This window comes from Bos indicus x Bos taurus, chromosome 3 (genome assembly GCF_003369695.1).
Source record: "Bos indicus x Bos taurus breed Angus x Brahman F1 hybrid chromosome 3, Bos_hybrid_MaternalHap_v2.0, whole genome shotgun sequence".
Classification (NCBI taxonomy): Eukaryota; Metazoa; Chordata; class Mammalia; order Artiodactyla; family Bovidae; genus Bos; species Bos indicus x Bos taurus.
In genome coordinates this window covers 63266303-63292100 of record NC_040078.1, presented here as the reverse complement: position 1 = coordinate 63292100, position 25798 = coordinate 63266303, and the positions used below count along the sequence as shown (strand labels likewise).

The window sequence follows — 25798 nt, the reverse complement described above, 5'->3', positions numbered from 1 at the left end:
TGTGGTTGCAAAGAGTCGGACACGACTGAGCGACTGATCTGATCTGATCTGATGCTGTGTATCCTAAGTTTATCTCTTTGAGAGGTTGTTGTTGTTGTTGTTGCTTCTGGTCATTTGTCTTTTGTAAACCACCCCAAAAGTTAGTGATATAAAACTAAAAAACATGCATTTAGCTCATGGTTTTTCAGAATGACAATTGGCTGTTGGTCTAGACTATGGACAATATATCTTGTCATTATCTAATGCAGTAGTGGCTGGTCGGTGCCTAATGGCCTCAGGTGAGATGGATGAGATAACAGGGTCTCTCCCCATGGGGTCTCTCATCTCCACAGTCTGTCTGAGATTGTTTACATAGCCGTCAAAAGGTTCCAAGACTGTGAGAGGAGACGCTTACAAGGTCTCTTTAAGCCTAGGTTCAAAACTAGTAAAAATTCATTTTCATCAAATTCTATTGGTCCAAACAAGTCGGACATGACTGAACGATAACACTTCTCTTCCTTGCTAGCTACCCCACAGGCAGGGAACCATGTCTAAGGTTCCAAGACTGTGAGAGGAGACGCTTACAAGGTCTCTTTAAGCCTAGGTTCAAAACTAGTAAAAATTCATTTTCATCAAATTCTATTGGTCCAAACAAGTCGGACATGACTGAACGATAACACTTCTCTTCCTTGCTAGCTACCCCACAGGCAGGGAACCATGTCTAAGGTTCCAAGACTGTGAGAGGAGACGCTTACAAGGTCTCTTTAAGCCTAGGTTCAAAACTAGTAAAAATTCATTTTCATCAAATTCTATTGGTCAAAACAAGTTGGACATGACTGAACGATAACATTTCTCTTCCTTGCTAGCTACCCCACAGGCAGGGAACCATGTCTCTCTCTACTCATCGTTAATCCAAAAGTCAACTTTGAATGTGCTGTGCTTAGTCATTCAGTCATGTCCAATTCTTTGTGACCCCATGGACTGTAGGCTGCTGGGTTCTTCTGTCCATGGGGGTTCTCCAGGCAAGAATACTGGAATGGGTGGCCATGCCCTCCTCTAGGGGATCTTCCCAACCTAGGGATTGAACTAAGGTCTCCCACATTGCAAGCAGATTCTTTACCATCTGAGCAACCAGGGAAGTCCAGACTTTGAATACATACTTTCAAAAAATAAATGAGTGAAAGAATGAATGAGAGAATCAATTGGAAGACAAACTAAACTGCAACTGTCGCTAAGAGTCAGACACAACTGAGCGACTTCACTTTCACCTTTCACTTTCATGCACTGGAGAAGGAAATGGGAACCCACTCCAGTGTTCTTGCCTGGAGAATCCCAGGGATGGGGTCACACAGAGTCAGACACAACTGAAGTGACTTAGCAGCAGCAGCATAGATGTCATGATCCCTTGGCCTACTCCATTCTCCTGAATCTACCTCAGAATCTCCATACACAGGATATCTATAACCTGCATTTTAAGGTGGGGTAAATTACTGCTTCTAATTAAATATCTGAATTAATGTGGGTTTATACATGAAATGGGTTTCCCAGGTGGCTCTAGTGATAAAGTACCTGACTGCCAAAGCAGGAGAAGTAAGAGATGTAGGTTCAATTCCTGGGTAGTGAAGATCCCCTGGAAGAAAGCATGGCAGTCCACTCCAGTATTCTTGCCTGGAGAATCCCATGGACAGAGGAACCAGGTGGGCTACAATCCATGGGGTCACAATGAGTCAGACATGACTGAAGAAACCTAGTAGGAACATACATGAAATGGTCATGATAAAGCATTATTTCCAAAGTAAACATTATAACTACTTGAAATACTTTTTAAGGCGTTAGATACTCATCTGCTTTATATAAACCTTCAGTTCAGTCGTTCAGTCATGTCTGACTCTTTGCGACCCCATGAATCACAGCACACCAGGCCTCCCTGTGCATCATCAACTCCCGGAGTTCACTCAAACTCACATCCATAGAGTCGGTGATGCCATCCAGCCATCTCATTCTCTGTCATCCCCTTCTCCTCCTGCCCCCAATCCCTCCCAGCATCAGAGTCTTTTCCAGTGGGTCAACTGTTCACATGAGGTGGCCAAAGTACTGGAGTTTCAGCTTTAGCATCATTCCATCCAAAGAAACCCCAGGACTGATCTCCTTCAGAACGGACTGGTTGGATATCCTTGCAGTCCAAGGGACTCTCAAGAGTCTTTTCCAACACCACAGTTCAAAAGCATCAATTCTTCAGTGCTCAGCTTTCTTCACAGTCCAACTCTCACATCCATACATGACTACTGGAAAAACCATAGCCTTGACTAGACCTATAAATCTTGAACAATGAACTATTTTAAGGTTATTTTTTTGACTAGTTATGTTTGTATATACAAGTAAACAATATATTTACTCCTTAGTTATACCAGAGTCTTCCCTTGTGGCTCAGCTGGTAAAGAATCCGCCTGCAATGTGGGAGACCTGGTTTCAATCCCTGGGTTGGGAAGATCCCCTGAAGAAGGGAAAGGCTGCCCACTCTACTATTCTGGCCTGGAGAATTCCATGGACTGTATAGTCCATGGAGTCACAAAGAGTCAGACATGACTGACTTACTTTCATTTAGTTATACCAGATGGTATATTGACTCATTTTTCTTTAAGGTTCAGAGTTCAGGTAAGCTTCTTTGAATAAGTCACATGAATTTCTTTAGGAATACCTTACAGAAACCAAAGCTTTTCAAAAGGATTCTTTTCTTCCTTACTGATTTTTATCTTAGAATCTAAAATGCAAAGGTTTCATTAATGGTGATATGCCTCTTCTTTTAAACAATGCCATTGGGAGACTCCCAGTGTTTTATAAATGGATACAGCAGCAAGTTTTTATCCCTTTTGCAGTGAAAACATATAAGTACCTTGGTGATAAAGATAAGGATTGAATTTAAAATCCTGATCATTTTCACTAATGACTTCATTTCTAAAGCCCCATTCATTTCTAAAGCCCCATTCATTTTTCTCTGTTATTCCATATACCACAAATTTACACTATCTACCAACAAGCTCCTTTCTTACTCTCTTACATCCTTCAAACTCTCTTTAATGTGAGCCTCCTTCAGTTCGGCACTGAACCTGAACGTCTTCCAGAGCCTTATTGATCTAAGTACATCAACGTGTTGTTTGTGCTGCTTGTCTCCTCTTGCAGTTAGTCTAATAAGTCTATTGGACTACTCAATTCTGTATTTGGTAATGTGCCTATGTTTTCAGTACAACAGAGGTGTGGAAACAAAGTAGTAATTTGAGAAGTGATTCAGTGAAAGCAACTCCTGGAGAAAATTGGCTCTCCAAAGAACATTTTACTGTTCCAAGAACAAGAACTTCTGGAAAGTAGAAACATAGCAGAAACATATCTATGAGTTCTATGAATATAGGAAGAGTGAGAGGTCAGTTCTTTGGAAATTGAAAGAGAAAGAAATTTGGTTCCGAATCAAGTAGTGTTGACTGTTAGAAACTTGTGTCTGATAAATTTTATCTACGAATTTTATCAGGGACCTAGGCTTATGATGGGCTTCCCAGGTGAACTTCCAAGATGATGCAGCAAGTAAAGAGTCTGACTACAATGTAGGAGACACAGGAGATCAGGATTCAATCCCTGGGTCAGGAAGATCCCCTGGAGAAGGAAATGGCAACCAATTCTAGTATTTCTTGCCTGAAAAATCCCATGGACAGAGTAGCCTGGTGGGCTATAGTCCATGGAGTCGCAGAGAGTTGGACATGACTGAGTGACTAAGTGCACAATACTACACAAGAAAAAAGCCTGATAGTCAAAGGATGAAGGAGGCTGAGTTGGTCAGGGAAAGCCTCAAAGAAGTCCTGTACTGGGAAGAAATGGAAAAGTCTTAAGAGCTCCATTATGCTTATTTATGATCTAAGGGCTGTCTGAGGAGGGGAACAGTGAAAGTGCTAATAGCTGGAGGCTGTCAGTTAACTTTACACCTTGCTACAGAACCACAGAATTTTTCTTGAAGAGAGATCTAAGTGACATATCTCCTTGACCACAGAACTTTAAGTAGTTTTAAAATATTTGAAGAAGAGCTGAATGTTGAACTAAACTGCGCTCTTTCTACCTCCATAGAGGTCAGAGGAAGGCACTGCTACTGAAAAATAATTTAAAAGAGTCCTGATATATTCGGCCATTCTTTTAATCAGCATAATTTTTTAATCATTTGTGGTTTGGGTACCCTTTTTAGAGGTTTTACTTGTCATTATGTTTATGGGAAATTGACGGTTATTAATTGTTTTTAGGCTTGAACCAGTCCTTATTAGAATTCAAATGTATTTCCCACTACTGGGTCCCAAATCTGTGTAATCATTTATCTTACAATGAATTTTACTGTAAGTGTAATATTTACAAAAAGCAATTTGTCATTCTTGAGTTAAGTATAGAAATTTCAATATTTTCTGGATAAATATGTCAAAATAGCTAAGATTCAAGCAATAGAAGAAAATGGAAGGTTATAATACAGCATTTTATATTAAAGTTGGGAGCTTTGCTATCTGATTTGACTCTGTTATTGTTATAGTTTCATAAATATAATTTTCCGATTATTAACCATCATAAGTATTGGGACAATCCCTTTGAGAAAAAATGGCAACCCGCTCCAGTATTCTTGCCTGAATAATCTCAAGGACAGCAATGTCTGGTGGGCTACAGTCCATGGGGTCGCAAAGAGTCAGACACGACTGAGTGACTTCACTTTCACTTTTCACTTTCAGTATTAATGGCATTAATGCTGGTAATATTTCTCACTAAGATTTTCTGTATTTTTTGTATCCTAAATGAGTTCCAGGGCTCCAGCAGTGATTTCCACCCTGATTTGCTTCATCCCAAAGTCTCTAAGCACAATTAATTTTAATTCATATATGAATATTCCATATAACACTATAGGTTAAGGAAGAGAGTGGCTGACTCTTGAAAATAATTTTGTAATATTTCAAGTCCCCAAAGACGTTAGTCTCTAATCTAATTGGCAATACACCCCGCTTTACTCACCGAGGACAGCTGTCCTTGTCGTTTAAATATTTGCTTATGTGTGTGCTCCCAGGGCTGGGGAGCCCAGATGCGTGCAGGTGCCAGGTGTACAGAGTAAGAGGAGGGATGAAGGTACAAATGCCCTGAGGTGCTTGTGCCCACGCCTCCTTTCTGAGACCTGCTCCTCAGTTCTTTCCTCGTATTTCAGTCCCATCCTTCCGCTCTGCTCTGAGCAGGTTGTTCCGGCTGGTTGTCTCTTTCCCACCACCCTGCTGCTGTACCATGTTCACTGAACCTGGAATAAACCTGCAACCTCTCCTTCATCTCTTACTTCCCTAAACAGCTCCCACTGTGTCTTCAAGCGTCAGATCAAGCATTGCCCACTTCATAAAGGCCTTTTTAATTATTCCCAATGGTGCTTTTCCTCTGTGTTCTTTTCCTTTGTACAGATATCCAATATTAGGATTAACCTGTTCCCGTACCTGTGTCCATCATCTCCACTAGAAGTGAGAATAAAGCTTCCGTCTATGGGTCGCACAGAGTCAGACATGACTGAAGCAACTTAGCAGCAGCAGCAGTGTTTTGTTGACAAAAACCTAGTCCAGGTTTTTGCTACAAAACACTCCTTCCACTTTGTTGAATGAATGAGTGAGTCCTTGTTCCCCATTCCAGTGCCCCAGAGGCCAGAACCTCCACGTTACTCTCTGTGCCGGCTGCAGGATCTCTCACATACTGGCAGATCCAATGCACAGCAGCACAAGAGCCACCCTTGTTAGGATTCCATCCCCACACATTCCTATCTACCAAATGGGCTTTCTATGCATTTTCATTGAAATCTGACTTTTCCTTGATATTGCTGATCTTCAGCAAGATAGTAGAAGAAAGCATCTCTCATAGAATAATTAAAACCACTATGAATTCATGTGTCACTCTAAGCGTAAATTTATTAATGTGTTAATTCTGCCAGTAGTTTGTACACTGAAAAAGAGAATGGGAAGCCAATAAAACATAGAAATGAACCTCTAATGGTGGCATTTCAGGAAATAAGAAAGGACAGATGGGAAGATATTTCTGGACTGGGAGCTTCTGGGTGCCCTTCACATTGTACCACACAAGCCATTTCCTATTCCTGTACAGAAGGTTGGATCTGCTGCTACGACACTCTCTAGCTCTCCTGAGAATAATATTTCTATTTCTGTCTTTTATAAAAAGGTAGAAGCACCAGCCCTTCTGGTTGTCAGGGACCAGGAAGAAGCCCTCCTCATACAATGGCCAGAAAAAGTCAAGAACAAAGAAGTCTACCTTTTCTACATCCAGTAGACACTACAATAACACTTCCCAGTTCAGAAAGAGGCAATCAAGTTCAATGGAAACAGATTTATAATAATTGTAACAATAGGTTACACTGATTAAGTGTTTACCCAGGTGCTATGCTAAGCCTGTCCCTTTATTCCTTACACTAACCACATAATAAATGTTGTTTTATTATCCCCATTTTACAAACAAGTAATTTGCCCACAGTCACAAAGCTGATAATTGTCTTAGTCAGCACTGGTGCTCAGAAAATTGTTAGTCAAATCCTAAACATACCTTTTTACCTTCTGGAAGGTACCCCCTGGTATCATGAAGAAGGTCCCTAATTAAGCTCACGTGTCAATATAAAAGCCAGCACTGCTGCTATAATTATTATGATTTTATATATGACAAGACATTTAAATTAAATTTATTTCATTCCTTTTATTTCATGTGATTACAAGAGATTATAATTTCTGAATCTAATTTTTACAGAAAACAACCACTATAGAGAATATAAGTGCTTTACCATTATTTCCAATATATTTTCTACAGACATTTAGAAATATCTGAAATATACAAAGCACACTTTCAAAATGTTTGAGGAACTAGTTTAAAGGATGGTACATGGTCCCTGACTCCAGAGGGTTTACAACCTGAAAAGTACCATTGAGACCTCAATAACATTCCAACTCTGATATGTGTCCAAACTGTGTCCAAACTGATATAAAAAAAAAAAAACCCTGAGCACTCACCATCCACTCAGAGAGCAAACAGACTACTGGATGTCAGAATCATAAAATAACTATTGTCTTCATCCTTTTACTTTTAAGCAATTGTTTCCTAAACACAGTTATAGTCACTAAGTCTGCACACTTCAGAAATTCCAGATATTCACTAAATCTCACAGAAACATATGATGGCATATTCCTGGAGATCTCTTTTAAAGTATCACTTCCATCCATCAAATCAAAGTTCCTGTAAGTATCCTATGTTTAAATTTTTATCGACAGGAAAAATATGGGATCTCAACAGCAAGCAAAAATCTTACTGGCCTCGTTACTACTTTCTGCAAATATGACTCACATGTGTTTGCTAAGTTTTAATGTAATTTTTGAAATACATTTAACCCATGTCATTTGGTTCACACCAAGCTTCCTCACGGCTATGATCAATTCAGTCAACCAGCTGGTTTGACTGATTTTTCCTTTGAATTTGACCTAATTGCCTCACTGTTTGGGTATCCACAGATATCTTTACACAAAGAGAAAGCAGGCTTCACGTTAACTTGCTAAATGAGGGTTATTCTTTTCTTCTGAGATCTGCCACAGATTTATTGAGTTACAAGTGACAAGAGTTACAATCATATGCCCCTTCTCCTCTCTCTTTTTTCAAAATGAAAATATGAATATATAAAACTCTGCAAATACTAAATAAGAAATCAAGTAGCAATTGTGTATTTTAAGATACATCTGTATTATATAGAAAGAGGGATTTCTTCTGTTCTGAAATGCCATCAAGAGACATTATGAAGGAAAAAAAATAGCACCACAAGAAATTTTAAAAATCCCCTTTTTAGTTGTACATTTGGATCCTTTCAGATAATTAATCTTTAATAAATATTTAAATATCATTTTCTTTTTATATTGCAGTATATACTAGTAGTTCTTTAAAAGTTAACAAGGATTAATTTTCTTTCAAAATAAATATTCTGTTTAACAAATCTAGGTTTCTTTACTGACATTTTTTCAGTCAAGTCAAAGCTCTGATCTTATTCAAAACTCAGAGTTTTATCCGAATTTGTTTACCTGTCTACTAATCAAAAGATTTTCAGTATCTAAAATCCTGATGATAAAAGAGAAAGAGTCATAAAGTGTTCATAGAAATCAGATCAGATGGAGCATCAGGTAATCTGAGTAAATTTTCCCCTATGATTAACCAGTTCTTAATGACAACATTTCTTATCTTACAACTGTGACATGAAGAGGGAGCTGTAGCTCTTCTGAGACACAGTTCTGCAAGAACCAGCTTATCCACGCTCTCCGATCTCGTGTCTGTTTCTCTTTCTCTCTCCCTCTCTTGCGCTGCCCCTCATTCATTCACTCTTCCATCTTTTTGCCATTGTGCCAGCTCAATTTAAATGTATCTGCTCTGTATCTGTTCAAGTGGAGATAATCCATGCAAATCAGGAGCAGTGGTTTTCAATGCCTGGTTCACAGAGAGGACTCAGCTTGAGGAGGTCACTCGTTCACAGCCGCTCCTCCCATTATATTTTTCCCCTTATTGCAGAACTGCTGTATGTATACAGTGACTGAAAGGACTCAATTTACTGCAACTGCTGCCTGGCTTTACTTACAACTTTTTTTTATAAAGGAACTTACCTCCATCTGTCTTTTCAAGGTAGGAAGTCTGATTCTTCTAAAGACGTGTGTAATGCCTCCACTGTCTGCTCATTATCAAATGTCACTTGAATGCTTTATATTGTTGCTGGCATTAGGCACAAATGCTGTGATTCCAGGTGCCTCACGCTTTTGTTACTTAACTGTATAGGTACAATTGTTTAAGTGCCGAGTAATTGTAATGTTTATTTTCCCTGCAGCCAGATTCAGTTTTACAATGCAATAAAGAGCATAGTGTCCACTCTCTAAAATACAAATACAAATGTCTATCAAGTTCTCCCTCTTAAAAAATAATCTCTTTAGTATGTTTTAACTTAGCATGTATTCTGGCCAATAATAGCCAAGGGTACAATTCAACCGTGCTATTTTTTTTTTTAACCTGGAACATTCCTGCAGCATTTTCTGTGAAAAAGAACTAACTGTTGAAATGTTTTTAACAAGAGCAAAAAAAGAATGGATTTTACTTCATTCTGCTGCAAAGCAGGAAACTGAAGGCCTTATAGCTAACAGGCCTGTCAAATAGATTTATTTTTCACAATTTATAAATTGTTACTAGGCTATGCAGAAGTATTATAATTAGTTAGGATTCATTACTGTCATTATACATGCTATTATTTATTGATTTGAGATTGAAATTGCATTATAAAAAAGTTTGATGTAACAAGGCTAAAAATAAGCTTACATTTGTATAGCACTGTTTGATATCAATTTTTAAGACTGATTTCAATAGCCAAATGGTTATGTTTGGATTAAAAATGCATGTAAGAGGCTAACAAGACTTGACGATATACATGCTGATTTATGAAGGCAATTCCTGGGCTTATATTACTTCATATGTGTTCCCTTGAAGTTGCTTGTAATGATATTTTAATCATTTCTTAGTCATTTCAATTTTAAAACATACTAAATTTCTATGTAGAAATCTCTTTCTGATTAGTACAAATATAATATTCCAGTTATAATTTAGATTTCGATAAACCCAATAAGTCTTTGAAAGCAGGCCTTATTAATATTATTTTACATTTATTACCTTATTTTTCTGGCAAGGTATGACATGTGGCTATGACAAGACTATTTAATCTCTTGTATAGTATAGAATTGAACATAAATAGTAAACAAAGTTGACAGTCCTGAAAAGAAGAAAAAATGATCCTCTGGTACACTGAATAGTTCTGATGACATAAATCTTAGTTTTCATCTTCTAGGTAGGTGCCTGTAGTTAGTGGAGTTCGAGGGAAAAAATTTATTATCCACATAAAATATCTCAGTGCCAAAAATGTGCAGTTCTTTTTTCTTTTTGGTACAGAGTCTTCTATTTTAAAAATGCATTCTGATTTTTGAGTACAGTACAAGGCATGAAGCCTTGTCATTGTTAGCATAAAGAAGACATCTACACAAGTATTACTGTGCAGAGGGCAATCTTTCTGTCTTTGGCATTTGTTAGGTTACTGTACATAGAATTTAACAGATAAATACGTTCTGCTTTGTGGCATTTTAGTGATCCTATTGGTATGCAGGTTACTCTGCTAAGATAGCAACAGGAAGAAAAAGATATATGTTTTATAGCAGTGGGTAATAAAAGCCCTACACAGTGAGAAAAGAGGAATATGACTTATTTCTTACACAGTAATTAGAATTTCTTTAAAACTCTTTGAAATACAGAATGATAAAGTAAACTGAGGCTTCCCAAGAAGGACTAATTGAATTTATCTATTCAAATCATGTTGTTCCCCATGAATATCGTCTTCCCAGACACTGTCACTGGAGGATTCCATTCACATCTTCAATATTACCAGGGAGGAAAGAAAGGATCTGCGACTAACGGTAGAGGGTGATTCTTTCATATTTACGATGAATTTGAGAGAAGCAACCGACACTTGAAAACCTTAACAGATGGAAAGGTGTGTGGGATTGCCTGGTTGTTTGAACTTGATACTAGTGTGAAACTGAAGGATGCCCTTTCAGAACAAAGGAACGCCATGTAATACTCTTCAGCAGTCAAGCTGAGGATAGATATAAAAAGTGGTCAGGGAGATCTTTTGGGGACAGAGAAAATGCAAACGAGGCGTTCTCTTTTCAACTAAATTACTAGTATTTGATAGGTATGACGGCATTCCCCTCATGGAGTTTCAAACCATCATTTCACAGAGTTATTTCAAAAGCATGTATTTTAGAGACTTTCACATTTGTTTGCAAACCTCCTAGGAAACTCTCCAAAGACCTAACATGTATGCCTTAAGTTAGGTTTTACTGTGCATCCTAAATAAAATGGTCACAGCTTTCAATTCCCCTGGGTTTCTTTTGCTTCATCCGTAAACTTGCCATTCCTCTAGTAACTCATTCAAGCAACTGTTCAAGATAAGTTACATTTTATTCCATTTTAGTATGCCTTGCAGCAGAATGTATAGAACTAGTAAGCCTTGTAGCTGTATATAACACCATGTTGTTATTCCCACCTGGCTCTTTTCTGCTGGTTTTACCAAGTACAGTTAAAAAGATAAATTATCATCTTAAAAGGATGCTATAGTGGATGTTAATAAGTTCTCTGTAACTTCAGAAGTGTTTAGTAGGGCCAAAGAAACTTGCAACCCTGCCTGAGGGAAAACGATGTGTTTCATCAGCAGACATTTAACACTTTTATCATCTGTAGACATGAAAAATTTTCTCAGGAACTATTGTGTCATACCGTATTTATTTTCTAAATCATGAAACTCATTGCTGTGTATGAATTAAATGTAATATTAAGTGAAAACTCAGCAGATGCTAATTATCTCTTCTGTCTTAATCTGTACAACACTATGAAGTCAATGGAACCATCATACCCATTTCCTAGATAGAAACATTGAGGTTTAGAGAAGTTAAATAACTTAGCCAAGGCCACAAAGTTGTAGTAGAACTGAGCTTTGAACCCATTTACTTTGATACCAGTGTTGAAACATCACACAATAATACCTTCCTGACTAATTAGCTCAGATAACTAAATGCAATAAGAACACCCTTCCAACTCAGCAAAAACATTACTATTTGTCCATTTGTAGTCTTGGTTCAAGTATCTGATTCCGATTTTTCAACTCGTCACTTCACTTCACTCCTGTCTGTATTATCATTATAACAGAGATATATTTTTTTAAGTATTTTCATTTAATACATGACAGAAATTGTTACTCTTGCAGAACATTAGTCCTTTAGCTCAAGGAGTTAAGAACTAAAACAGATCTATAACTGACTGAATTGTCTACTGACAGCCTTTGAAGCACTATCCCCACCCCCTCCCCCAACACCTGTTTTGTCCTCCCTGTCTAAAGAACAAGATTGACATCTCTTTATATGTTTGGAAATTTTCACTGGTGTAAAGTGCTTGGTAATGATGGAAATTAACCTGAGGCTTTACCTAACTACCTTTTCTTGCAACTCCATTGAAGTTCTGGTAACAATTAAAGTTTTCATGCAAACAACTGTACCCTTCAGAAAAAATATCTTCCTCTATCTTGTCATCTTTCTTCAGAATCTCTTTGGTAGTGAAAAGAAGCCCTTTTCCTTGTCTTTCTTTCCATGGGCACATATGAATGAAAATTTCCCCGGTTGAAATACACCAGTGCATTCCAAAAGCAGATAAAGATCACAAATGAAGTGAAAATCCATCTTTAAATGATGAGACTCTGTCTGTCCTTGAGTCAGAAAGTATTGTTTCCTTCTGGAGAAATGAGCAAGAACAGGTCCGTACCAGGAAGCATTGTGGCTTTAGCTTTCTCCATTTATTCCAAATAGCTTGAATACTCTCCTGCTATTCCTAACCCCACCCCTCCCATGAAAGAAGATGAACTATTATGCATGGAACTCATAGAAACCTGATTTAAAGACTGTGCTCATTTTACCTTTGAATATCAAATATGTAATGTAAACAAAAATTTGAACAAGATTACCACATAACCAAGTGGCAGAAATGTGGAGAACCTGGAGTCAGTAGCTACTAAGCCAGTTATACATTTCTCTAGTAACAAATGAAAAAAAAAACAAAAAACTGATGGCATTCCATGATACCAGCATACTTTTAAAATCTTATTTGAAGTATCAAGCAGATGGACTGTCCTATATAACCAGAACCCCTATCTGCTGGCAGGCAGAAAGTCTGAGAACCTATCTTTGAAGTTATTTTAAAATATCAATTTTGCCTGGATTAGCTAAGTGAGACATAGACCATTGGTACAGGAAAGGTTGAGAATTAATTTAAATTTGAGCTTACCCTTCCATCATCTCTTGCTGAGCAAGTTCTTAGCCTGTGAGACATTTCTTTCACATTTTATTTCTCTATTTCTTGGTTGATAGTCTTACCTTGGAAAAAAAAGGAGGTGGCAGGAAGAGAACAGGGTATGGTGGTTATGGGCTATGTGTTGATGTAAACATTCAGAGGAGTTACAAGTGATCTAAAACCATTTTAAGGCTGTGTCTCTCACTGCTAAATTTGTCAGCTGCATAACTGAATTTTCTGTCTGAAAGTTGTTAATTTCCTAAAATAAAAAGTAAAATCAAAAGATCGTCCTCATTCTGGAATGCTTGTGAGAAAGGCAAAAAATATTCAGATAACTTATTTCTTAAATATATTAGTAATAGATTTGGACTGAAGAGTTAACATATCCAGGCTCAAAACCAAAATGTCTCCTAGCTTTTAAGAGCCAAGTTTAAAAAGCAAAGCCAAAATTTGTAAGTCTTAAACCAGGGTTGGAAAGTCTGGTATGTTTGCTTATAGATGTTTTATATATGTTATTTTCCTATCAGTCCTCTCCCAGAAATATTAATCAAGTGGCCTTCCCACAGTCACTGAGAAATTTTCCTTATGTATTCCCAGAACCTACAGGTTACACCACATAAGTCAGCTTCTGTACTGTTTTCTTACATTCCCCTGGTTGTTTTTTGGTCATATTCTTGTATTTCAAGTAGCTTATAAACTATTTAAGGATAAAAATCATCCTTAATCTTTGTCCTTAACACACCTGACTCAGTGTAAAAGCCAAAAGGTATTCTTGATTAATACTTGAATGGCTCAGTGATTAAAAAAAAAAATCTGGTTATCTTAGTTGATATATATGCTGCTGTTGCTGCTAAGTCGCTTCAGTCGTGTCCGACTCTGTGCAACCCCATAGACGGCAGCCCACCAGGCTCCTCTGTCCACAGGATTCTCTAGGCAAGAATACTGGAGTGGGTTGCCATTTCCTTCTCCAAGTTTATATATACATATATATATATATATATATATATATATATATATATACACACACACATACATACATATTTAAATATATATATTTAAAATAAATATATATAAAATAAATATAAATATATATTTATAATATATATATTTAAAAATTTGTTTCAAGGGCAAAGAGAGGGACATCCATCCATTCAAAACATTTCTTAAGACCTAGCTATATTCTGGACAGTGGGCCTCAGACAGCATATAAAAGTTTACCCATGCTCACTTTTAAAAATAGCAACAGGAAAATAGATAATTTCAATAGATAAGATTACATGTACTCGTATATATAGAATTTCTCATTTTCAGAAGTTAGAGAAGCAACTAGTGAAAGAACTAAGGTGAAAAATCTGAGCAGGAAGAGAATGAAAAAGGGAAAATAAGGCAACATAGAAGGCAGGTGGTAGAGGAATGGAGAAGGGAGAGAGAACTTGTGACATGAGGAGAGACGGGTGTAGAAGATGTTCAAGAATTCAAACCTTGGCATTTCTCATTAACCACAGTTTACAGCTTTTTAACTTCTGTCATTAAATCTTCATACACTATAACTGGAATAGAAATTGTAATTAATCTCAAAGAGAAGTTATTCTTTGGCCTAAAGCTTTGGCTTCCTGGGAATGAATGTACTAAGTGGGGTTGGGGTCCTAAGTAAGGATGAAAGCAAAGAGGATATAAGGCAGCTTTTAATGCCACCTCTAAAGTAGTCAGCCTGGTACGAAATCCCACAAAGGAAGCTTACAACCTTGAATCAAATTCTAAAGAAGTACGCCAAATCCAGTCTTACCCAGCAGACATTGACACCTAAGCAGGGTAGAGATGGAGCCTATCGAGGAATGGGTTTCAAGACAGCTTGAAAAGTGTGATTGTCAGCCCGTGCACTTCTGAAAAAAGGCTGGGATGCATGGAATAGGACACCAGCTTCAGAAAGCATTGTTAGCAGAAATAAAACAGAAAAAGCAGTTTGGGGTTCACCACCTGAGTAAGAAGCAGGACTCCCTTCTGGGTGTGAGGATCCAAGGAAGATAAAAATCTCCTATTTCCTCAGAAGATTCAAAGTAAAGACACTGAAGTCATGGCTGTCGCTCCAGTTGGGGTACTCTGGCCTCTTGCTACAGGCATTTTCTTGTGTCAGCTCATAGTCACTTCATTTTTCGGTCCTTAGCCATGGAGATGTTAAAGATGATTTGTGAAATTCTTCTGATTAGCATGTGAAAGTCATTGCATTCTGGATAGGGAGATTTTGTTGGATTCAGAGAGGGATAGAGCTGTCTGCAGATGACTGTGGAAGCATTATTTCTAACGGAGGCAAGAGATATAGGACTGTAGTTTAAAGTCTACATCCTTTACTGGAAGATGAAAATCAAAGGCATTTAAAAATCATGTGAATTGAGTTTACAGAGGAAGCAGAAACAGAAAGATCACAGGCTTCAGACAGGTAGAACTGGGTTGGGATCCCAGCTAATGGGAATATTATTTCATTTCTCTGAGTTTCAGCTTCCTCATCTATAAACTGGAAATAAAAATATGCACTTCTCAATTTTATAGTGAAAATGGAAAGGATATCTCCTTATGTCTCAAGCAATGCTGACCTTGTGGAAGACATTTAACAGTACTTCCTCATATAAATTTTGTTTTCTGTCCAAAATCATCAAATTTCCATTACTCTGGATTCCACTCAGAGACACATGTATTTAAATGTTTCATGGCTTAGTTTTAATTTGTAGCTAAGAAAAGAGATTCATGGGACAACAGAGCACTGATCCAGTTATTGACATAGTACCTGAGGACAGTCAGACTTAAAATTCTCATATGAGGCTGATTATAGCCATGAATAGCAAATTCTTAAGTAAAGACGCTACCTACGCAAGGGGTTATATTTATACTTTTGATTAAAATTAATATTTCACCTATCTCTGCTGATCCAGGTCCTGATTTAATATCCTTAAGGCTTGATGCCTAATGACCAGCATGTGTTAATTTCTACAGCTCTTAAAATGGCATGTCTGTTAGAACACGTTAGTGATAGCAGCTAACTACAGAGCTTGCTGGATTTCCTTTTGAGTAAGATCTGTGCAGGCCACTCTGAGAGTTCCCAGTATCCAAGTTCAAAACTGAGAACTTTTGGAAGTGTTGACTATAAATTAGTCAAATATAAAATCCATTCAAGAGGATTTTAAGTTCTTTTTTTTTTTTATTTCTGTGTGTGAAGTGAGAACAGAACACATATCAGAAGACAAGAAGCAAGAGAACATGGAAAAAACTCAAGAGGGTATTTCACAGCTTTGTAAGGTTTTTTCTGATTTCTTTGGAAACTATGTAAATGAATTCCTTAAACACAGACTATCATTGATTTTTTCCAATATTCATTGATTCCCTCGTCATTGCTTCATGTATGTGTTCTCCCAAAACATCTAGTATTGACATTTCTCTCCATCAACTCCGTCCCCAATTCATTATAAGTATATCATTAAACCCTGTTTAATTTCCTATGAAAGATTATATTAAGTGCACTTTTAGTGTAATTATGTCAATGGTGGAAGATAAACATGTATTAGGCAGTGCAAAATGCTGATTATCTGTCAGGGTAAATCTGTTTATTTCAGATATAGCAATCGGACAACCTCCTGGTGTTAATCGAGAAAGTACATCCTTGTGCCAGGTAGAGTTTGGTGGGGTTCTGACAGCAAAATGCTATCAAAGGCCCCCTGCTGTGGCATAATCTTCATCATATATAAACTTATATACATGTGTATCTATGTAATAAAATGCAGACATGTGGATCATGAGTTTTAGACACATGTGCCTAAACACTTTTACTTTGGCGTTTTTGCACATATAGAAAATGATATGTAATTTGAGAAGCACCAACATCCAGTTTGCATTAACATGAATGGCTTGAGAAAGGGGAGAGTGGATTTCAGGATTAGGCTGTGTTTCAGTTTGTGCACAGGGCAGGCTTTGCCCTCAGTAATGTCAGCTCAGAACTATTTTTATTAATCCACAGAAAAAGGAAAGAGGTGGTACAAAGGAGGGGAATCAGGAAAGGGAGGTTTGGTATAGGATGTTCAACTGATTCTCAAAGCAAGCATGCTTCTTTTATTCTTTTTTCCTTAAGATAGTAGTTTCTAAATATATCCTAGAAACACTGCTGACTGCCAGCTGCTATTGGGCACAAATTTCCCCTTAATGAGATAAAACATCATCAGGAAGTCAACATACCACACGTGCCATGGCTGAATTTTACCAGGTTTTCATGCAGCAGAAAATGAATCGAAATGAAAATGAATTGAATATTCAGGCACAGTTTGCGAAGCCCTCTGAAAAATAATTTTGTCTGACTTTATTACATTGTGATCATTTCCTGAATGCCGTAAAATGCTGAGTAGAATAATAAAAATTTATATGTATATTGACATTTCAGTTTTTCTAAATAGAAGCTGAGAAAATATAAACAGCATTTGGTCTTTGCAACTCTCTCGACTAACCATTCGTATGCTGACTAATTCACTCACTCCCAGATACCTCATTCAGCCTTAATATAAATGTCTTCTGAAATAATTTCTCCCCAGTAGATTATGCTCATCTTCAGTTTGATTCAGAATTTACATGTGTAGTTTGCATATCTTTGCATCAGAGTGTCTGCTTTAAATTAGATAAAGGTCACTGTCATTCATAATCAAGAAGAAGGTGGATTAAAGGTCACAATTCAATAAAAAAATATGATTAGATGTAGAGGTTTGTTCATGTGATTCAATATCATTGGATAAGTGGAAATCATGAGCCAACAAATTAACCTCAATGTAATGGGTGACTTGCTTCACTGGTATCAAAAATATTCACAGACGTTTTTCCCCCAGTGTATAACTTGTTTGTCTCTATGAAGCAAAGACAGTCAATTCTGTTAATATTTTTACCAGGAAGTGTCTTTCATAATGTTATTTGGTTTTAGGAGTGACATAAATGACAATTTTATCTCCAAAATAAAGTAGTAAGTTATAATGAATTAATAATAGACAGCTGTGGATTAGAAAGTCTCTGGGGACCGATGGTTACTTCTACCATTTTTTCCCTGAGGTGGTTCTTACTTACTTACTCTTTTTAAAAAATGGAGCTGCCACAGCACATCTCTTCTTTTACATACTATTTTATACCTCACATGGACACTTAAGAGCCTCTTTAAACCCTTCCAAATCTTGACATCTATCTACTCAGCATTTCTATCTGTGATTAGAATGCATTAAGGATAAAGTAAATGTAGTCAGTGGCAGACAGTTAGACTTTTTCAACTTGTACGTTTTAGGGTATACTTGACAATGACTTGAATAAAGGGGAAGAAACTGAAAACAAACATGCTAAGCTGCAGTATTTATTTTGTCCATAGATCAATCTGAATACTGAAGGAATAATTGATGAATAATTTGTCTTTAGAGGCTTGATTTAAGTACTGAGGTATTAGTATCAATATTGACTGTAACAGAAATCACTATTAATACCAAAAAGTAGAATCTGATTTCTTCAGCATATAATATTTCTCTTCTTTTTCAAATGTCCTCTTGACTTAAGGGAAACTCTTATTTTTTTCCTTAATTGCTTATCCACTCTATTCGCTATATTGACATCCTAGAATAGAATAACTGACCAAAGGGAAAAACAAAAAAGAAACAGAAAGGTATATGAAGAGGTACCTCGTTTTTAAAACACATTGTTTATTTTTCCAAAGAAAATCAAACTTTTTTTTGTGGGAACTATAAAGGTTAAATGGTTTAAGCAGATTATAATTAGTTAATTTTGTTAAACATATACTGGATCAATTTTACATTATTTTAATTACCTTTTGGGATAAATGGTTTGGTGAACAAATTCACTTGATGTTCAGGATCAAACAAAATTACCTTTCCTCTGGGTAGGCTTAAGTTTCATAAAATGATTTGGAAACGACCTCCTTTGCTTTCATCTAAAAATATCTTTGGATTTAGAAAATGATTAAAGTTGGATATACTGTATTTTAAGCCAATCATATTTTACCATTTTCATAGCTTATTCTTTCTTTAAAGAGAAATATAATGAAGCTTCACTAAACAGATATTTCCCCTTTGAGGAGACTCTTGGAATTCATGCAATATCATAGTATTTGTAAGGCTGATTCAACTCACTTCAGCCACAAGACATGTATTTTATTCTAGTAAGTTCATGATGTTTTGCTGACAGGATACAGGAATGAAAGCTAGATAACCATTAAATGTCCTGATCATGGCCAAATCAGAGATATTCTGATTATGTCTCTGCAATGTGTGTGCACGTGTGTGCTATACTCACATCTATAATATAAATAGGCAATCCCTGAATAGTAAATACTAGATCCCAGATATTTGAGTAGTACATAAGAAATCCACATAACTATCTTTTATCTACCCCAATTTAGGGTATCCCTGGAGCAACTTGAGAGAATGCAAATATAATTTGCACCGTTTTTTGTCAACATGAAGTTAGCAAATTAATCTAGTACACAGAGATAGTTCTCGCTCTCTCTGTCTCTCTCTCTCTGCTTACAGAAGTTGTTCTCAGAGGTGATTTTGCTTCCCTGAGGATATTAGCAATATCTGGAGACATTTTTTGGTTTGGGTTCGATCCCTGAGTTGGGAAGATCATCTGGAGCAGGGCATCGCAACCCACTTCAGTACTCTAGCTTGGAGAATCTCATGGACAGAGGACCCTGGCAGGCTACCGTCCATATGATCACATAGAATTGAACATGACTGAAGCGACTTAGCATGCATCACTTATCATTCAGTGCACAGATGTATTTTCATGTTGTTGTTTAGTCTCTAAGTTGTATGTGACTCCTTTGTGACCTCATGGACTGCAGTCCATCAGGCTCCTCTGTCCATGGGATTTCCCAGACAAGAATATTGGAATGGCTTGCTGTTTCTTCCTCCAGAGGATCTTCCTGACCCAGGGGTTGAACCCATGTCTCCTGCGTTGGCATGTGAGCCACCAGGGAGGCCCCAGAAATGCCGGGCTGGATGAAGCACAAGCTGGAATCAAGATTGCTGGGAGAAATATCAATAACTTCAGACACGCAGATGACACCACCCTATGGCAGAAAGCTAAGAGGAACTAAAGAGCCTCTTGATGAAAGTGAAAGAGGAGAGTGAAAAAGCTGGCTTAAAAATCAACATTCAAAAAACTAAGATTGTGGCATCTGGTCCCATCACTTCATGGCAAATAGATGGAGAAACAATGGAAAAGGTGACAGACTTTATTTTGGGGGGCTCCAAAATCACTGCAGATGGTGACTGCAGCCATGAAATTAAGAGATGCTTACTCTTTGAAAGTAAAGCTATGACCAACCTAGATTGCATACTAAAAAGCAGAGACATTACTTTGCCAACAAAGGTCCATCTAGTTAAAGCTATGGATTTTCCAGTAGTCATGTATGGATATGAGATTTGGACCACAGAGAAAGCTGAGTACAGAAGAAGAATTAATGCTTTTGAACCATGGTGTTGGAGAAGACTCTTGAGAGTCCTTTGGACTGCAAGGAGATCAAAGCAGTCAGTCCTAAAGGAAATCAGTCCTGAATATTCATTGGAAGGACTGATGTTGAAGCTGAAACCAATGCTTTGGTCATCTGATGCAAAGAACTGACCCATTGGAAAAGACCCTGGTGCTGAGAAAGATTGAAGGCAGGAGGAGAAGGGGATGACAGAGGATGAGACGGTTGGATGGCATCACTGGCTTGATGGACATGAGTTTGAGCAAGCACCAGGAGTTGGTGATGGACAAGGAAGCCTGGTGTGCTGCAACCATGGAGTCACAAACAGTGGGACACAACTGAGCAACTAAACTCAACCGAACTGTCCTATTAAAACTTGTTATTAAATAAAATTAAGCTTACCTCTAGAAATACCATACAGGGTGTTTGGGTTTAGCTTAAATAACACTTAGGATACTACTTCAGGCATTGTGGGTTAGATATATAAATTGTAGTTACTGACTTAAAAACATAACTGTTTAAAAAAAATTGAGTTATAATCATTTGTAAGTAGGGGGTCTGTTTGCATATTTATTTATATCTGCATAGCTAGCTGTATTTAAAACATAATCATATGTTTATGAAACATGGCATGATTGCATGTACATATATATTTTTAATAAGGTATACATTTTAATGAAGACATTCTAAGATAGTATCATAAATATACACATGTACCTAAATGAAGAACATTTTCACATTTACATCATTAAATTTTCCAGACTCTAAAGACTGTTTATAGTTAATTTGCAAAATATTGTATTTGTAATGAAATAAGGGAAGTCCTTTCCACCTCTAAAGAATATAGATTCCTAATGAAATACTGTTATTTTTATGTTTTCTTGATATCTGTGTTTTGGGTTATGAATATGGTCAATAACAGTAGCAAATTATGAAAATTCGTGGGGCCTCGCTGGTGGCTCACCTGCCAACGCAGGAGACCCAGTTTTGATCCCCAGGTCAGGAAGATCCTCTGGAGAAGGAAATGGCAACCACTCCATTATTCTTGCCTGGGAAATCTCAAGGACAGAAGAACCTGGCGGATTGCAGAACATGGGGTTAGAAAAGAGTCAGACATGGCTTAGTGACTAAACAATATGAAAATACATCTGTACATTCAATAATAAGTGAAGCTTGCTAAGTTACTTCAGTTGTGTTTGTCTTTATGTGACCCTATGAACTGTAGCATGCCAGGGTCTTCTATCCATGAGATTCTCCAAGCAAGAATACTGGAGTGGGTTGCCATGCCCTCATCCAGGGTATCTTCCCTCCCACATCTCTTATGTCTCCTACGTTGGCAGGTGGGTTCTTTGCCTCTAGCACCATCTGGAAAGGCCAGTAAGTGACAAATTAACTTTTTCATTGATATTAATCAATGAGAGTGCAAAACTATCTCTTACATTAGTTGTTACACATTTCAACAGTAATATTGATTACTCTGCATCTTGGCAATGACAATTTATTATTCCATGAAGAGAAAGAGTGAAATCAAAATCTGACAAATCTGATTAATAAACATTATTGTTAAGTGGCTAATTTGGGTAAATAATGTTTATGTCAATAGAGCTTAAAAATTAAGAATGCATCTTTAGAACAAGAAAAATTTACATTCCATTTCCGATGCTACCACTTATAAGATGTGAGACTTTAAACAATTTCTTTAACCTCTAAGCCAAATGTTCATCTGTAAAATGGGTATAATACTGATATTTATTAATACCTACTTCATATGGTTTTTCTTTAAAGAGAAATGAAATGATAAAAAAAGAGTTTTTTAATATGTCCATGGACGCATAAGTTAGTTCAATGAATGATGTCTCTTCTACAATAGTAGTAGATGCAGAGGTAACCATCTTAGTAATGATAGCAGTGGTTCAGTTCAGTCGCTCAGTCGTGTCCCACTCTTTGTGACCCCATGAATCACAGCACACCAGGCTTCCCTGTCCATCACCATCTCATGGAGTTCACTCAAACTCATGTCCATCAAGTCAATGATCCCATCCAGCCATCTCATCCTCCACCGTCCCCTTCTCCTCCTGCCCCCAGTCCCTCCCAGCATCAGAGTCTTTTCCAATGAGTCAACTCTTCTCATGAGGTGGCCAAAGTACTGGAGTTTCAGCTTTAGCATCATTCCTTCCAAAGGACACCCAGGACTGATCTCCTTCAGAATGGACTGGTTGGATCTCCTTGCAGTCCAAGGGACTCTCAAGAGTCTTCTCCAACACCACAGTTTAAAAGCATCAATTCTTCGGTGCTCAGCCTTCTTCACAGTCCAACTCTCACATCCATACATGACCACTGGAAAAATCATAGTCTTGACTAGACGGACCTTTGTTGGCAAAGTAATGTCTCTGCTTTTGAATATGCCGTCTAGGTTGGTCATAACTTTCCTTCCAAGGAGTAAGTGTGTTTTAATTTCACGGCTGCAGTCACCATCTGCAGTGATTTTGGAGCTCAAAAAAATAAAGTCTGACCGTGTTTCCCCATCTATTTGCCATGAAGTGATTTGACCGGATGCCATGATCTTAGTTTTCTGAACGTTGAGCTATAAGCCAACTTTTTCACTCTTCCCTTTCACTTTCATCAAGAGGCTTTTTAGTTCTTCTTCACTTTCTGCATCATCTGCATATCTGAGGTTATTGATATTTCTCCTGGGAATCTTGATTCCAGCTTCTGCTTCCTCCAGCCCAGCATTTCTCATGATGTACTCTGCATATAAGTTAAATAAGCAGGGTGACAATATACAGCCTTGATGTACTCCTTTCCAAATTTGGAACCAGTCTGTTGTTCCATATCAGTTCTAACTGTTGCTTCCTGACTTGTATACAGGTATCTCAAGAGGCACGTCAGGTGGTCTGGAATTCCCATCTCTTTCACAATTTTCCACAGTTTATTGTGATGCACACAGTCACAGGCTTTGGCATAGTCAATAAAGCAGAAATAGATATTTTTCTGGAACTCTCTTGCTTTTTCCATGATCCAGCGGATGTTGGCAATTTGATCTCTGGTTCCTCTGTGTTTTCTAAAATCAGCTTGAACATCTGGAAGTTCATTGTTCATGTATTGCTAAAGCCTGGCTTGGAGAATTTTAAGCATCACTTTACTAGCATGTGAGATGAGTGCACTTGTGCAGTAGTTTGAGCATTCTTTGACATTGCCTTTCTTTGGGATTGGAATGAAAACTGACCTTTTCCAGTCCTGTGGCCACTGCTGAGTTTTCCAAAAATGCTGGCATATTGAGTGCAGCACTTTCACAGCATCATCTTTCAGGATTTGGAATAGCTCAACTGGAATTCCATCACCTCCACTAGCTTTGTTCGTAGTGATGCTTTCTAAGGCCCACTTGACTTTACATTCCAGGATGTCTGGCTCTAGGTGAGTGATCACACCATCGTGATTAACTGGGTCGTGAAGATCTTTTTGTACAGTTCTTCTGTGTATTCTTGCCATCTTTTCTTTCACAACAAATCTTTGTTGTGACAAGACAAAGAACCGAGGAACATACACTCGCGTGACATCTATGGTGCCCTGACTCGGATTTAACCTGGCTGAAACAACCTGCGTGGAAGAGGCCAAGCACAGCAGGAGCCCAACTCAGCGAAGCTCCCACGCTGGAAGTGGAAAGCAAAGAAACCCAGTGCAGCGGAAGGCCCATCGTGCTGGAAACTGGGACAGCGAAAAACAAACTCAGCAGAAAGCTCACACGGCCCAGTCTCAGACTCCAGAAGACCTCCGGTTAAGGTAAGAGGTCCTCCCTCCTATGGCTGGAGGGACCTTTACAATCTCTCATTTCTTGTTTCCGCAAACCTCCTGTGAACAGGCGGGCGGCAGGAGGCACAGTTGAGGGACTCTGGAGAGGCTACTCCTCAGCACGTCAGAAAGGCGCTATCTGCTGAGCCCCAGATACCTGGCTGGTGTTACCCAAGCCGGTGGGGGTTCTTCTGTCCTTTCTCTTCTCTGTGCCAAGGATCAGACCAGTGAAACTGTGAGCACCGGTGAGATATTTAGCAAATTTTCCGGCGGGCTATGAAAGGGATTCCTTGGCACGTTTTTCCCACTGCTTTTTCCTCCTGTCCTTCAGCTCTCTCCCGGGATTCAAGCCCGGCCAAAACTAATGAAACTCAGGCTCTGATGTCTCATTGAAAACATTCATTGCGAGACAAAGCGGTAAGAGGTGGATTTGTTAGGATCCAGAGAGAAGCCACTCTTCAGGGTGTGAACCATTGCCAGGGCAAGGGCTGGGGCCATGGTTTTAGACCTGGCTAGGTTTTGTGAGGGGGTGGAATTCATATGCTAGAGAGTGAGAGGATCATCCCAGCCATTGGGGAACCACCCACTCCATCTTCTTTTGACCATGCCTTGGAGCTGTCCTGCCACCTCTGGGTGTTCTGTTGCCTTATAGATTGGGGATTAAGGTTTACTTGAATCATCTTCATTGAGTTAGACACAGCCTTGTCTAACTCAATGAAACTAAGCCATGCCCATGGGGCAACCCAAGATGGGCGGGTCATGGTGGAGAGATTTGACAGAATGTGGTCCACTGGAGAAGGGAATGGCAAACCACTTCAGTATTCTTGCCTTGAGAACCCCATGAACAGTATGAAAAGGCAAAATGATAGGATACTGAAAGAGAAACTCCCCAGGTCAATAGGTGCCCAATATGCTACTGGAGATCAGGGGAGAAATAACTCCAGAAAGAATGAAGGGATGGAGCCAAAACAAAAACAATACCCAGCTGTGGATGTGACTGGTGATAGAAGCAAGGTCCGATGCTGTAAAGAGCAATATTGCATAGGAACCTGGAATATGAGGTCCATGAATCAAGGCAAATTGGAAGTGGTCAAAAGAGTGAATGCCGACATTCTAGGAATCAGTGAACTGAAATGGACTGGAATGGATGGATTTTAACTCAGATGACCATTATATCTACTACTGCAGGCAGGAATCCCTCAGAAGAAGTGGAGTGGCCATCACGGTCAACAAAAGTGTCCAAAATGCAGTACTTGGATGCAATCTCAAAAACGACAGAATGATCTCTGTTCGTTTCCAAAGCAAACCATTCAATATCACAGTAATCCAAGTCTATGCCTCAACCAGTAATGCTGAAGAAGCTGAAGTTGAACGGTTCTATGAAGACCTACAAGACCTTTTAGAACTAAAACCCAAAAAAGATGTCCTTTTCTTTATAGGGGACTGGAATGCAAAAGTAGGAAGTCAAGAAACACCTGGAGTAACAGGCAAATTTGGCCTTGGAATGAAGCAGGGCAAAGACTAATAGAGTTTTGTCAAGAAAATGCACTGGTCATAACACCCTCTTCCAACAACACAAGAGAA

At 38.2% G+C, this 25798-nt stretch overlaps 1 protein-coding gene across 1 annotated transcript in view; it reads left to right on the top strand.

Moving 5' to 3' along the window:
- Positions 1-8339: 8339 nt before the first annotated feature.
- The window catches only part of ADGRL2 (adhesion G protein-coupled receptor L2), a 716223-nt gene continuing 698764 nt past the window's right edge, over positions 8340-25798 (top strand). Inside the window, exon 1 of the mRNA XM_027536750.1 lies at positions 8340-8679. The gene's annotated coding sequence lies outside the window, so the exon portion shown is untranslated. The remainder of the gene's footprint in view (positions 8680-25798) is intronic.